The sequence below is a fragment of the Cherax quadricarinatus genome, chromosome 87 (genome assembly GCF_038502225.1).
Source record: "Cherax quadricarinatus isolate ZL_2023a chromosome 87, ASM3850222v1, whole genome shotgun sequence".
Classification (NCBI taxonomy): domain Eukaryota; kingdom Metazoa; phylum Arthropoda; class Malacostraca; order Decapoda; family Parastacidae; genus Cherax; species Cherax quadricarinatus.
In genome coordinates, this window is record NC_091378.1 from 5,047,425 (window position 1) to 5,062,183 (window position 14,759).

The window sequence follows — 14,759 nt, forward strand, 5'->3', positions numbered from 1 at the left end:
AGGCCAAATATGGACTAATATAACAGCCAGTATATATTACTGACCGCACACTGGTCTCCCCCTCCCCCCCCTCCCCCTCCCCCTCATAATAATATTTACCATAAAAGTCAATTTAAGTCTCGAAAAGAATTGACATTTATTCCCCATAACGCGACATGAATATACATCTTCGTCATTGCCTCGAGAGAGACTAGTGGGCGAAATTACCACCTTACGAAACATCAGTAGAGAAGCGAAACATCAATACAGAAAAGGTTTTGGAAACTTCAATAACTTCAAATTGATAAAAAAAATTATTTGTGTATTTTTACACAACATAATTAAAAATCAAACATTAATTTCTTTGTTTAGTAAACAATTGTTGATTAGGTCAGTGTTGAGGTGACACGTCAGTGCTGAGGTGACACGTCAGTGCTGAGGTGACACGTCAGTGCTGAGGTGACACGTCAGTGCTGAGGTGACACGTCAGTGCTGAGGTGACACGTCAGTGCTGAGGTGACACGTCAGTGCTGAGGTGACACGTCAGTGCTGAGGTGACACGTCAGTGCTGAGGTGACACGCCAGTGCTGAGGTGACATGTTAGTCCTTACTAACCACGTAAAAGTGAACCAACGCTGAGGCAAAGTGTGAGTGAAGGGAATGTGAGAGTGAGGAAAGGCGAAGGTGAAAGAAGGTTAGAATAAGATTCTTTGGGAAGCATTGAGGTGAGGGAGACAGTAAGGGAGGACAGAGGAGATGGTGAGGGACAAAGGAAGGTGAGGGGATAAGGAAGATGAGGGGATAAGGAAGATGAGGGGATAAGGAAGATGAGGGGATAAGGAAGATGAGGGGAGAAGGAAGGTGAGGAGGGAGAATATATAATGTGTCAGTAGAAGGAGCAGCAATCTGGCCGCTGCCGGAGTAAACAAATATTCAACACGACTTTGCATTTAGAAGAATTTTACAAACACACAAACACACGTACACACAAACACACGTACAGTAAAGTTCTTGGAGCTGGGTGCTAGAACTTCAAAGATATATAACAAGTAACAAAGAAACGGTAATGCGGTTAGATGAGAACTTACGTACTTTTAGTATATAAAGAGCAGGGAAACGGGAGCCATGATTCAACCCCCTCCTAGTGCAACTAGGTGAACACAAGAACTTGTGACGACGACGACGACGCGGCAGGGCAGGGCAGGGCAGGGCAGGGCAGGGCAGGTCAAAACCTCGAATTAACAGTAATTTCTATTTGATGGCAGACCGACCAGTATACCTAAAATATATTTCTAGATTAAAATTCAATGAAAAACGTATGTTAATTTACATAGTCAATTCTGTCTATATATACAGTGTGAATATCAAATGGTATACAATACCGACAGGTTGGTAGATAAGACACATAGGCAACTTTATTTCGAAACGTTTCGCCTACACAGTAGGCTTCTTCAGTCGAGTACAGAAAGTAGGCGGGAGCAGTAGAGATGTGTAGACGATGTAATCAGTCCATCACCCTTGAAGTCGTAGATTTGAGGTTGTCAGTCCCTCAGCCTGGAGAAGTTCTGTTCCAAAGTCTGGAACTAACTGAAGATCAAGGACAGTGTTGAGACTTAAATACTGTCGGAAGGAGAGGTGCAGAGCAGTAGTAGTAGTGAGAAAGTAGCCACTGAGAAGTCATGTCCCTCTCAGATCAAACAGTTCTCACTTGAAAAAGTTGTCCAAGGTGATTTCTCTTCTGTACCAAGATGCCATTGTGTTGGACGAATCTTATTGTGGCTAGCTGGTCTAGTGGCTAACGCGACGGGCTGGAGTTTTGAGACTCTCTGACCGCGGGTTCAATCCCGGCCGGGGTATGGTTTGTTTCCAATCGTGTCATTACGATTTCGTGAGTCATGGAAATTAAGTTGAATTACAAACAAGAAATGAACTAAAATGAATGATAAAACAGAAAATAAAAAGAACATACTAGTGTGACACCAAAGATGTACATAAATACACATCGGTAATTATTATAGTGTAGATGGAACACATTACGAACTGAAAATTATGGTCAGTTATTCTTAAAGTCAATAAAATTTAGAAAAATCAAACGTCTTCTTCGAGACCTAATATTTTTTTTACGAAAACTGCCGTTTTTTTATTTATTTTAGTTCATTTCTTGTTTGTAATTAAATTTAATTTCCATGTTGAGCCCCCCCCCTCCAAAAAAAAAAAAAACTAACTCCCCCCCCAGGTCTAAATCCGGCCCCGATCAAAACTAAGCACTAAACCCACAAGAGATGTCAAATACCTCAGCCCAACATCAAGGAGACAGTTTTCAACAAGAGTCCATGGACATTGTTCATTAGAATTACGAATATGTGGCAAACTAGTGTGTTTGGGCTCGTGTCCAGGGCGTCTCAAATATGAAGGTTGAAGCCACGTTAACACACAGTAACAAGACTGTTAGTCCCTTAGTAATTACCAAGTGACAACCATCCCCCCCTCCCCATCACCCTCCCACCAGTAACAACTAACTACTCACCCCCAAACATCCCTCCACCAGCAGACAACCCCCGACCCTTCCCCTAACGACCTTCCCCCTCCCCACAAACAACCACTGACGTCATCAACCCCCCCTCCTCCAGGTCAATAGCGCCATTTAGCCATGGAGGTCAAGAATAGTGGCGCCACTAGTCACTCCTCTGCCATCCACCACACCAGCAACACCTCCAGTTCCATCAACCTGTGGTAATGTAAAAAAAAACTTGGATTACTTCAATTTCGTGGTAATTTTTGATATATCGACTTTGAAAATATTTCAGCAATTTTTCTTTCTACAAAATATAAAGGGAAGTATTCAAATACATAGGCTTCAAACTGTTGCTTACTGCAGTTAACTATATTAATAATGTCCGTACTTGTATCTTTGCAGACGTTGTTTTGGGGTGTTGCTGCTGGTGATGACATCTCTCAAGACTTGCACCCCTCAAGGAAGGTTCCTTGATGTTGGTGAGGAGCTCTTGATTTAGGGAATTGGATCTGTGCTCCAGTTCCCCGAATTAAGCCTGAATGCCTTCCACATCCCTCCCCCAGGCGCTGTATAATCCTCCGGGTTTAGCGCTTCCCCCTTGATTATAATAATCAAGACTTGCAGCTGCCCACCACACGGCGAATATCTTCAACCTGAAAGATTCGACAAACTTAATTAAAATGTAATAAATAGTCTTTTTGATAAAGAAATGTTGAACACACACACACACACACACACACACACACACACACACACACACACACACACACACACACACACACACACACACACACACACACACACACACACACACACACACACACACACACACACACACACACACACACACACACACACACACACACACACACACACACACACACACACACACACACACACACACACACAAAGGTGTTCAAGGAACACAAAAGAAATATGAAAAGGAAAACTTTGGGACAAGCCTCAACTACTGTATTTGTCAGCAGGAGGACAACATTCACACAATTCGGGAGCTTTAAGCTCGGGGGGAAAAAAAAAAATATACCTACCCCAACCCTACTAACAATAGTAGTAATGAGACGGATAGTCTCAATACTGCCATTATCAGTAGTTTGAGGGATGATACATTTTAAAATTTCATGACCTTGTGTTTGTAGTGTCAGGAAGGCAAGTGTTGCGACGCTGGACAGTCTTGTACAACACTGCAGGGAAGATAAACACGTCCTCGTGCACAACAGTCTATCAGAGCACTGGAGACTAGAGGATCATTTTTACTTGCAGCAGAATCCTCCTGACAAACAAGACAAGAGTTGGAGGGTAAACTTAGGTTTGACTTAAATATGTCATCGACCTGTCCTTTGAGAGCTCACCCCCCCCCCCCTCTCCCCTTTCAAACTATTTTACATACGTGCACATTTACCCAAATAAAATGTACCATAACTAAATATATTATTGCCCAAAATGTGTATAACTCCTTTGGATAAGGTTTGATCCAAGGAGGGGAGGGTACTTACAACTGCTTGTATCAAGATGCCCTTCAAGGGGTGTCTTTGTACTAGTGAAGGTATCCAAATTTAACACGAAGGCAGTTAGAATCATTAAGACATTGTATTTCCCCTACACTTCCAAGTCCCTCATAGCCTAGTGTGCTAAGAACCAACACTGGCTTATCCAACCAGTTGGAGCTGTACCGTATACAAGTTTCCCAATACACACTACTATGCTAGCCTTAATTCATAACCTACCTTCCCTGCCAGTTATGGCTGGCATCCTAGGCACAACCTGAGGACCACTGCATTCAAGCTCCCACACTTTACCTCTAATTATCTGGGTTTCTAACCCAGCAGGGTTAATAATCCTATTCTCACTAATACCTATCTAAATCACCCTCTAACTATACTCATCAGCAGTTAGTGAATGCTTCCTGCCGACTAACACGTCTACTGCCAGAAGCGTTCGTCTTCACTACTTGCTATCAAACCAACTGAAATTCTGAACCCTAATACTTTTATATTCATAAGAACCTGAAGGCAGTTTAAATTTTCCAAAATGAAATAGTGTAAACTCACTGAATCAATATTTAACTTTGCACAGTTTGGCCAAAGGCATAAAAAACGTAGAACACCCACCACAACCACTACCCAAAGCCCGAAACCCACCAACATCCCCACGGAAACCACGTGCAATAACAGATTGCAGACAGCTACTGAAGGTCGTTGGTGGGTTCCCAGGCCAACAGTTCTACGTAATTTATGCCTTCAGGGGAGATTACTCTCCCCTGCTATATGCATTCATAATGCATATAGCAGATTCTCCAATTTTATTCTTAACCTAACTACCTAAATACATAAAACTACTTACAATACACTTATAAAAAACAACAATGGAGAAGCAATTCGAGACGATCTTTTGATTTCTCTTGGACGAGTATCAGGTCAGACCAGGGGTTAAAAAAACAGACCATAAGACAGGTCGCAAAAACCATGGAAGGGGGGGGGGTTAAATTACAAAGGACGTCAGGCGACCAAGTTTCAAAAATCAGTAGTAGTGGTATAGACAACAGCAGTAAAAGCAGCAACAGTAATAACAATAATAGTAGAGGTAGCACTGGTAAGATTTACGGTAATACCAATGGTGGTAGTATTAGTACTGGCAATAATAGAAGTGCTGGTAGTCAGTCTAGCAGTAAGTCCTGGTAGTAGTAACATTAGCAATATTCCTAGCTTAAATAATGTCAGTACAAAAAACAGTGGGGAAATTGCGACAAGTTAAGGTTTAATAATAAAGTTCAACAGAAGCTTACGAGAAACATGAAAAGAAACCTTAATATTCCTGTCGGCCAATGCTAGATAAGAAATTAGAAATAAATAAGTCTGGCTAAGAGATTGACCATTTTTTTTTATCAAGGTTGGAGGGTAGAGCTCAAAATTAACTCGACAATTTAGTCTCCAAGACTGTTGTCACCTCTGTAGTCGACAGATGAAGTCTACTCCGGAAACGCAACATTTCATGATTAATGATACGTCACAATGTCTCTTAACCTAGTATTGTACACCATTTATAATGAAAACATAATGAAAGTTAGAGAAATCTGGTCCAGGAGAAAAGGTATGAAAATCAAGGTCAGATGCAGTCGAAAGTGGTCTCAAAACCCAGGTTATACGGAAACGTCTAAAGTTTCCTCCCCAAGTGTCAGTTTTGTGAACTTAGTAAAGAAAGCAACATTAGACTTACCAAAGGCATAAAAAACGTAGAACACCCACCACAACCACTACCCAAAGCCCGAAACCCACCAACATCCCCACGGAAACCATGTGCAATAACAGATTGCAGACAGCTACTGAAGGTCGTTGGTGGGTTCCCAGGCCAACAGTTCTACGTAATCTATGCCTTCAGGGGAGATTACTCTCCCCTGCTATATGCATTCATAATGCATATAGCAGATTCTCCAGTTCTATACCTTACCTATCCTACTTAACACCACCTAATTCTACAAGTTATTTTGATAGAAACTAAATAATTGTAGACCTACAAAGTGTTATATACATCACAACTACGTAGCATACTCCAGGTATAGGCCTTACTAATTTGCATAGCAGTGGCGGCGCAAGGGAGGATGAAGGGAGGTAAAGGGAAGATCAAGGGGTTCTAGATGAGATCAAGGGGGTCTAGGTAAGATCAAGGAGGGGTCTAGGTAAGATCAAGGAGGGGTCTAGGTAAGATCAAGGAGGGGTCTAGGTAAGATCAAGGGGTCTAGGCAAGATCAAAGGGGGGTCTAGGTAAGATCAAGAAGGGTCTAGTTAAGATCAAGGAGGGGTCTAGTTAAGATCAAGGAGGGGTCTAGGCAAGATCAAGGAGGGGTCTAGGCAAGATCAAGGAGGGGTCTAGGCAAGATCAAGGAGGGGTCTAGGCAAGATCAAGGAGGGGTCTAGGCAAGATCAAGGAGGGGTCTAGGCAAGATCAAGGAGGGGTCTAGGCAAGATCAAGGAGGGGTCTAGGCAAGATCAAGGAGGGGTCTAGGCAAGATCAAGGAGGGGTCTAGGCAAGATCAAGGAGGGGTCTAGGTAAGATCAAGGAGGGGCCTAGGCAAGATCAAGGAGGGGTCTAGGCAAGATCAAGGAGGGGTCTAGGCAAGATCAAGGAGGGGCCTAGGCAAGATCAAGGAGGGGCCTAGGCAAGATCAAGGAGGGGCCTAGGCAAGATCAAGGAGGGGCCTAGGCAAGATCAAGGAGGGGCCTAGGCAAGATCAAGGAGGGGTCTAGGTAAGATCAAGGAGGGGTCTAGGTAAGATCAAGGAGGGGTCTAGGTAAGATCAAGGAGGGGTCTAGGTAAGATCAAGGAGGGGCCTAGGTAAGATCAAGGAGGGGTCTAGGTAAGATCAAGGAGGGGTCTAGGTAAGATCAAGGAGGGGTCTAGGTAAGATCAAGGAGGGGTCTAGGTAAGATCAAGGAGGGGTCTAGGTAAGAGCAAGGAGGGGTCTAGGTAAGAGCAAGGAGGGGTCTAGGTAAGAGCAAGGAGGGGTCTAGGTAAGAGCAAGGAGGGGTCTAGGTAAGAGCAAGGAGGGGTCTAGGTAAGATCAAGGAGGGGTCTAGGTAAGATCAAGGAGGGGTCTAGGTAAGATCAAGGAGGGGTCTAGGTAAGATCAAGGAGGGGTCTAGGTAAGATCAAGGAGGGGTCTAGGTAAGATCAAGGAGGGGTCTAGGTAAGATCAAGGAGGGGTCTAGGTAAGATCAAGGAGGGGTCTAGGTAAGATCAAGGAGGGGTCTAGGTAAGATCAAGGAGGGGTCTAGGTAAGATCAAGGAGGGGTCTAGGTAAGATCAAGGAGGGGTCTAGGTAAGATCAAGGAGGGGTCTAGGTAAGATCAAGGAGGGGTCTAGGTAAGAGCAAGGAGGGGTCTAGGTAAGAGCAAGGAGGGGTCTAGGTAAGAGCAAGGAGGGATCTAGGTAAGAGCAAGGAGGGGTCTAGGTAAGAGCAAGGAGGGGTCTAGGTAAGAGCAAGGAGGGGTCTAGGTAAGAGCAAGGAGGGGTCTAGGTAAGAGCAAGGAGGGGTCTAGGTAAGAGCAAGGAGGGGTCTAGGTAAGAGCAAGGAGGGGTCTAGGTAAGAGCAAGGAGGGATCTAGGTAAGAGCAAGGAGGGGTCTAGGTAAGAGCAAGGAGGGGTCTAGGTAAGAGCAAGGAGGGGTCTAGGTAAGAGCAAGGAGGGATCTAGGTAAGAGCAAGGAGGGGTCTAGGTAAGAGCAAGGAGGGGTCTAGGTAAGAGCAAGGAGGGGTCTAGGTAAGAGCAAGGAGGGATCTAGGTAAGAGCAAGGAGGGATCTAGGTAAGAGCAAGGAGGGGTCTAGGTAAGAGCAAGGAGGGGTCTAGGTAAGAGCAAGGAGGGGTCTAGGTAAGAGCAAGGAGGGGTCTAGGTAAGAGCAAGGAGGGGTCTAGGTAAGAGCAAGGAGGGATCTAGGTAAGAGCAGGGAGGGGTCTAGGTAAGAGCAAGGAGGGGTCTAGGTAAGAGCAAGGAGGGGTCTAGGTAAGAGCAAGGAGGGGTCTAGGTAAGAGCAAGGAGGGGTCTAGGTAAGAGCAAAGGGGTCTACAAAGTTTATAAATATACACTGTATACCCCCCCCAAAAAAAAAAAAAAAAAAAAAAAAGCTATAATACACTCTGGAGTCGTAAGCGCTAAACCCGCAAGGCTATAATACTGAAAATATTTTAGGGACTTCAAAGCATAAATTACTCGTCCAGGTCGTCTACAACACTACTGAAAATACGATGTGGTGGTTAATTCCACATTTCTGGGGAATTATTGATTTTTTTCCGGCTATAATATATCTGAGGAAAATTTATTCCGTCATGTGAAGCTTAAAACTTTGGTTGTGTAGTTTTAAAAGTAGGTTAGACAAAGCAGTGGTTGCGAGTTGGACCTGCCTAGTATGGGTTAATAGGCTTGCTTCAGTAATCTTTTTGTCATAATAATGGATATGCCTGATTTAATAGGCTGTTCTTACACCTGGCCTCAAGACCTCTGCCATTACCCTCATCACACTATACTCAGTATAATTGTTAACCCGGTAGATTAACACAATTACCGAATCAAGTCAGGATGACATCTATGACATTTTATTAGGGTGTTTATACTCCCCCAGGATGCGACCCCCACCAGTAGGCCTGCTCAGGGCCAGTAGGCCTGCTGCAGTGTTCCTCCTTTGCGTAAACAATGCCAATGGATACAAGAGAACATGCCCACTTGTGCCCGGGATCGAATCCCGGTTCTTCAGTTGACGTCACTACCAACTGAGCCATGATACATCACTTACACACTTCATCTCAGCTTCCTACAATCTTGCAGGATAGTTCCACACTAAATAATAATATATTACACTAACTAAAACTTCCTAAAATCTAATCAGTCTTCACTTCTAAGCTTTACAACCCATTAACCCAATTTTTATTTCCACCCCATTCAAGGTAACCTATAGAATACACTCATTATTTCCTGGCCAGAGATTTCATCTCTGGTCGGGAGGTAAGTCAATACTTCCCACTAAGCTACTTTTGATATCAATTGCCTACAATCTTTCCTATACTCTCCCCACCACCTTCCCACCTAATACAATTACTATCTGCTTCAATAACCAAACTCTGGTTGACCTGGAAATACCTTACACATGGGCCCCCGCCCACCTTGAACGACGTCTCCAACTGCTGCATCTCCATATAACACGAATGTTATGGGTCAGATCATTTACTAGCGTGGTTGTCTCCACCCCTCAGACTGGTCAAAGTTGCCGTGCTGATCAATGCTGCAGCACAGCCAGGCACAGCACTCCTCAGTTACCACACCTGAAAAACACATTCGCATTATAACCATAAACATTACACACATACACAAACATTACCATGTAATATAAACATTACTACCAGACTGATATAAACATCAATGTTTAACAGTAAGTAAATCTATCTTTTTCTTTAATATTTATTTCACATAAACCTGATACCTAACAATGTTAACATGGAAGTCTATCTGGATCACAAGGCGCAAGTTCCTTGGACCAAGAGACTAAGTTATTTTTCAATGATGGAAAAAAATATCCCAGAACTACATACACCATTATGTGTTATGTAACGCCTAGTCTGAGAGTTGTTTGATCAGAGGAAGGGGAGTAGCTCCAGTTCCTCGCATCAAAACCCCTCCACTAAGGTCAATCACCCCCCGCCACCCCCCCCTCCAAGACATTAGACCCCAAATAAAATTAAAATAATAATTTGGTGACTAAACTGGTGGTGGGGACCAGGAGCTGCAGCTCAATTCTGCTGCTGTACTGACATATACGTCACCAGTCGATACTTACGTTATTTAGGTGTATTAAGAGGCTGAGGAAGGGGTAAAGCCGGCGGGGCGGCAGGAGGAGGAGCAACACGTCTCTCCTGTACGACCATTGACGGTTAATTGACGTTTAGTGACCTTGAGGTTGGTCACTGTCCTGACCTTTACTATAACACCATCACTGATAACCTGACTAACTTTGACTACCACCATACTAGATGTCACCACTACACCACCACTGTCAGTATTACTCATGGTGGAGCACTCAACCCGTGGGGGTCATGGACCACCTGGGAGGATAAGTTCACTCTCAGGTGGCATAGATCACATTCCTTGGATCAAGAGCCACTCACCACTACCTTCAAAGAAACTCTCTCCAGGCCACCTCTCACCACCAGAGGCGCTCAACTCCACTACTATTGTACCACTAGTACTCTACATGAGTGTACCTGCAGAGGGTTTCAGGGGTCAACGCCCCCGGGGCCCGGTCTGTGACTAGGCCTCATGGTGGATTAGGGCCTGACCAACCAGGCTGTTACTGTTAGTCACACGCGAAGGGAGATTATTGTACCACTAGTAACCTACATGAGGGGAGATTATTGTACCACTAGTACTCTACATGAGGGGAGATTATTGTACCACTAGTAACCAACATGAGGGGAGATTATTGTACCACTAGTAATCTACATGAGGGGAGATTATTGTACCACTAGTACTTTACGAGGGGAGATTATTGTACCACAAGTATCCTACATGAATGGCAGATTATTTTACCAAAGTTGTGTTCTCTCCCCCTAGTACCATGACTGCTTTAGTTCCCACACACTCGACCCACCACACTCGACCCACCACACTCGACCCACCACACTCGACCCACCACACTCGACCCACCACACACTCGACCCACCACACTCGACCCACCACACACTCGACCCACCACACTCGACCCACCACACACTCGACCCACCACACTCGACCCACCACACACTCGACCCACCACACACTCGACCCACCACACTCGACCCACCACACACTCGACCCACCACACTCGACCCACCACACACTCGACCCACCACACTCGACCCACCACACACTCGACCCACCACACTCCACCCACCACACACTCGACCCACCACACACTCGACCCACCACACTCGACCCACCACACACTCGACCCACCACACTCGACCCACCACACACTCGACCCACCACACTCGACCCACCACACACTCGACCCACCACACTCGACCCACCACACACTCGACCCACCACACTCGACCCACCACACACTCGACCCACCACACTCGACCCACCACACACTCGACCCACCACACTCGACCCACCACACACTCGACCCACCACACTCGACCCACCACACACTCGACCCACCACACTCGACCCACCACACACTCGACCCACCACACCCAGCACCCAGCAGCGAAAGCCAAATCTGACCCGAAACTGTTGTACAGCCACATCAGGAGGAAAACAACAGTCAAGGACCAGGTAATCAGGCTAAGGAAGGAAGGAGGAGAGACAAGAAATGACCGTGAAGTATGTGAAGAACTCAACAAGAGATTCAAAGAAGTGTTCACAGAGGAGACAGAGAATGGACTCCAGAAAGACGGAGAGGTGGGGCACACCACCAAGTGCTGGACACAGTGCACACAACCGAGGAAGAAGTGAAGAGGCTTCTGAGTGAGCCAGATACCTCAAAGGCAATGGGGCCTGATAACATCTCCCCATGGGTATTGAGAGAGGGAGCAGAGGCGCTATGTGTACCCCTAACAACAATATTCAATACATCTATCGAAACAGGGAGATTGCCTGAGGCATGGAAGACAGCAAATGTAGTCCCAATCTTTAAAAAAGGAGACAGACATGAAGCATTAAACTACAGACCAGTGTCACTGACATGTATAGTATGCAGAATCATGGAGAAGATTATCAGGAGAAGAGTGGTGGAACACCTAGAAAGGAACGATCTCATCAACAGCAGCCAACATGGTTTCAGGGACGGGAAATCCTGTGTCACAAACCTACTGGAGTTCTATAACATGGTGACAGCAGTAAGACAAGAGAGAGAGAGGGGTGGGTGGATTGCATTTTCTTGGACTGCAAGAAGGCGTTTGACACAGTTCCACACAAGAGATTGGTGCAAAAACTGGAGGACCAAGCAGGGATAACAGGGAAGGCACTACAATGGATCAGGGAATACTTGTCAGGAAGACAGCAGCGAGTCATGGTACGTGGCGAGGTGTCAGAGTGGGCACCTGTGACCAGCGGGGTCCTGCAGGGGTCAGTCCTAGGACCAGTGCTGTTTCTGGTATTTGTGAACGACATGACGGAAGGAATAGACTCTGAGGTGTCCCTGTTTGCAGATGACGTGAAGTTGATGAGAAGAATTCACTCGATCGAAGACCAGGCAGAACTACAAAGGGATCTGGACAGGCTGCAGATCTGGTCCAGCAATTGGCTCCTGGAGTTCAATCCCACCAAGTGCAAAGTCATGAAGATTGGGGAAGAGCAAAGAAGACCGCAGACGGAGTACAGTCTAGGGGGTCAGAGACTACAAACCTCACTCAAGGAAAAAGATCTTGGGGTGAGTATAACACCAGGCACATCTCCTGAAGCGCACATCAACCAAATAACTGCTGCAGCATATGGGCGCTTAGCAAACCTCAGAACAGCATTCCGACATCTTAATAAGGAATCATTCAGGACCCTGTACACCGTGTACGTTAGGCCCATATTGGAGTATGCGGCACCAGTTTGGAACCCACACCTAGCCAAGCACGTGAAGAAACTAGAGAAAGTGCAAAGGTTTGCAACAAGACTAGTCCCAGAGCTAAGAGGTATGTCCTACGAGGAGAGGTTAAGGGAAATCAACCTGACGACACTGGAGGACAGGAGAGATAGGGGGGACATGATAACGACATACAAAATACTGAGAGGAATTGACAAGGTGGACAAAGACAGGATGTTCCAGAGATTGGACACAGTAACCAGGGGACACAGTTGGAAGCTGAAGACACAGATGAATCACAGGGATGTTAGGAAGTATTTCTTCAGCCACAGAGTAGTCAGTAAGTGGAATAGTTTGGGAAGCGATGTAGTGGAGGCAGGATCCATACATAGCTTTAAGCAGAGGTATGATAAAGCTCACGGCTCAGGGAGAGTGACCTAGTAGCGATCAGTGAAGAGGCGGGGCCAGGAGCTCGGACTCGACCCCCCAACCTCAACTAGGTGAGTACACTCGACCCACCACACACTCGACCCGCCACACACTCGACCCACCACACACTCGACCCACCAAACACTCGACCCATCACACTCGACCCACCACACTCGACCCACCACACACTCGACCCACCACACACTCGACCCACCACACTCGACCCACCACACACTCGACCCACCACACACTCAATCCACCAAACACTCGACCCACCACACACTCAACCCACCACACACTCAATCCACGAAACACTCAACCCACCACACACTCAATCCACCAAACACTCGACCCACCACACTCAACCCACCACACACTCGACCCACCAAACACTCGACCCACCACACACTCAACCCACCACACACTCAACCCACCACACACTCGACCCACCAAACACTTAACCCACCACACACTTAATCCACCAAACACTCGATCCACCACACACTCAACCCACCACACACTCAATCCACCAAACACTCGACCCATCACACACTCGACCCACCACACACTCAACCCACCACACACTCGACCCACCAAACACTTAACCCACCACACACTCAATCCACCAAACACTCAACCCACCACACACTCAATCCACCACACACTCGACCCACCACACACTCGACCCACCACACACTCGACCCACCACACACTCGACCCACCACACACTCGACCCACCACACACTCGACCCACCACACACTCGACCCACCACACACTCGACCCACCACACACTCAACCCACCACACACTCGACCCACCAAACACTTAACCCACCACACACTCAATCCACCACACACTCGACCCACCACACACTCGACCCACCACACACTCGACCCACCACACACTCGACCCACCACACACTCGACCCACCACACACTCGACCCACCACACACTCGACCCACCACACACTCGACCCACCACACACTCGACCCACCACACACTCGACCCACCATACAATAATTTCTATAATACAAAGAACCTATAGTACATAACCAGTGTTGCGCTACTTCACGAATCGAATCGAATCGAGGACGACGAGATCTGTCGTAAGATGGGAAGGAAGAAGGATATGGAAGGATGGAAATAACTGGAAAAGGATGGGGAGGAGGGGAAGAAGAGGAATCAAGGCAAGTGGCCCAACCACTTTGAGACATGTGGTACAAAAGTACTGGAGACGTAGATAGAGAGGCTTGACTGATGTCATTGCTTGGCTCACTAGGAGAGGATGGCGAAGGCAGCGGTAGGAGCTGGGAGTGTCAGAAGGCAGCGAGCAGGATGAGTTGGTTATGGTCTTAAACCGTTTATCAGTGCGGTAAATTGTTTTCGGGAGAGTTGTATCACACTTATGGGAGAGCTGTAGTAGTATTCGTTGGTTTGGAGTTGGTGGAGTATCTGGTTGTAGGTAGGGAATGGTCTTTCTTCGCTTTGGTACGATACAGTGTTGTCTTGGAGATGTTGGCGAGTCATGCTTGCAGGGTACAGCCTCGTGGTGTAGAATATGAGTCCTTTGTGTTTAACCCATGGTGTTCCAGGTAATCGACGTGAGCTAAGTAGAAGGCTACTTCACGTACATACGTGAATTTGGGAAAGCTTCGGTGGGTTAAACATTTATAACATTAATAAAACTGAATCATACAGATATAAGAAGAACTTATAAACCAGATAACCTCAGCTAACAGAGAGGAAGAGAGAGAGCCGGGGCTTCAACCCCCCG

At 46.4% G+C, this 14,759-nt stretch overlaps 1 long non-coding RNA gene across 3 annotated transcripts in view; it reads right to left on the reverse strand.

The window, feature by feature from the left end:
- LOC128703761 (uncharacterized) overlaps positions 1–10,230 on the reverse strand; it is a 64,702-nt gene extending 54,472 nt beyond the window's left edge. Inside the window, exons 1-4 of one of the 3 annotated variants that reach the window (XR_011394462.1) lie at positions 9,836–10,230; positions 9,165–9,323; positions 3,639–3,785; positions 1,072–1,258 (exon numbers count right to left, since the gene is read on the reverse strand). This is a non-coding gene — a long non-coding RNA (uncharacterized lncRNA). Of the gene's footprint in view, positions 1–1,071; positions 1,259–3,638; positions 3,786–9,141; positions 9,324–9,835 lie in introns of all 3 variants that reach the window. The other 2 variants (XR_011394461.1, XR_011394460.1) reach the window with 2 other exon arrangements.
- Between the last annotated feature and the right edge of the window lie 4,529 nt (positions 10,231–14,759).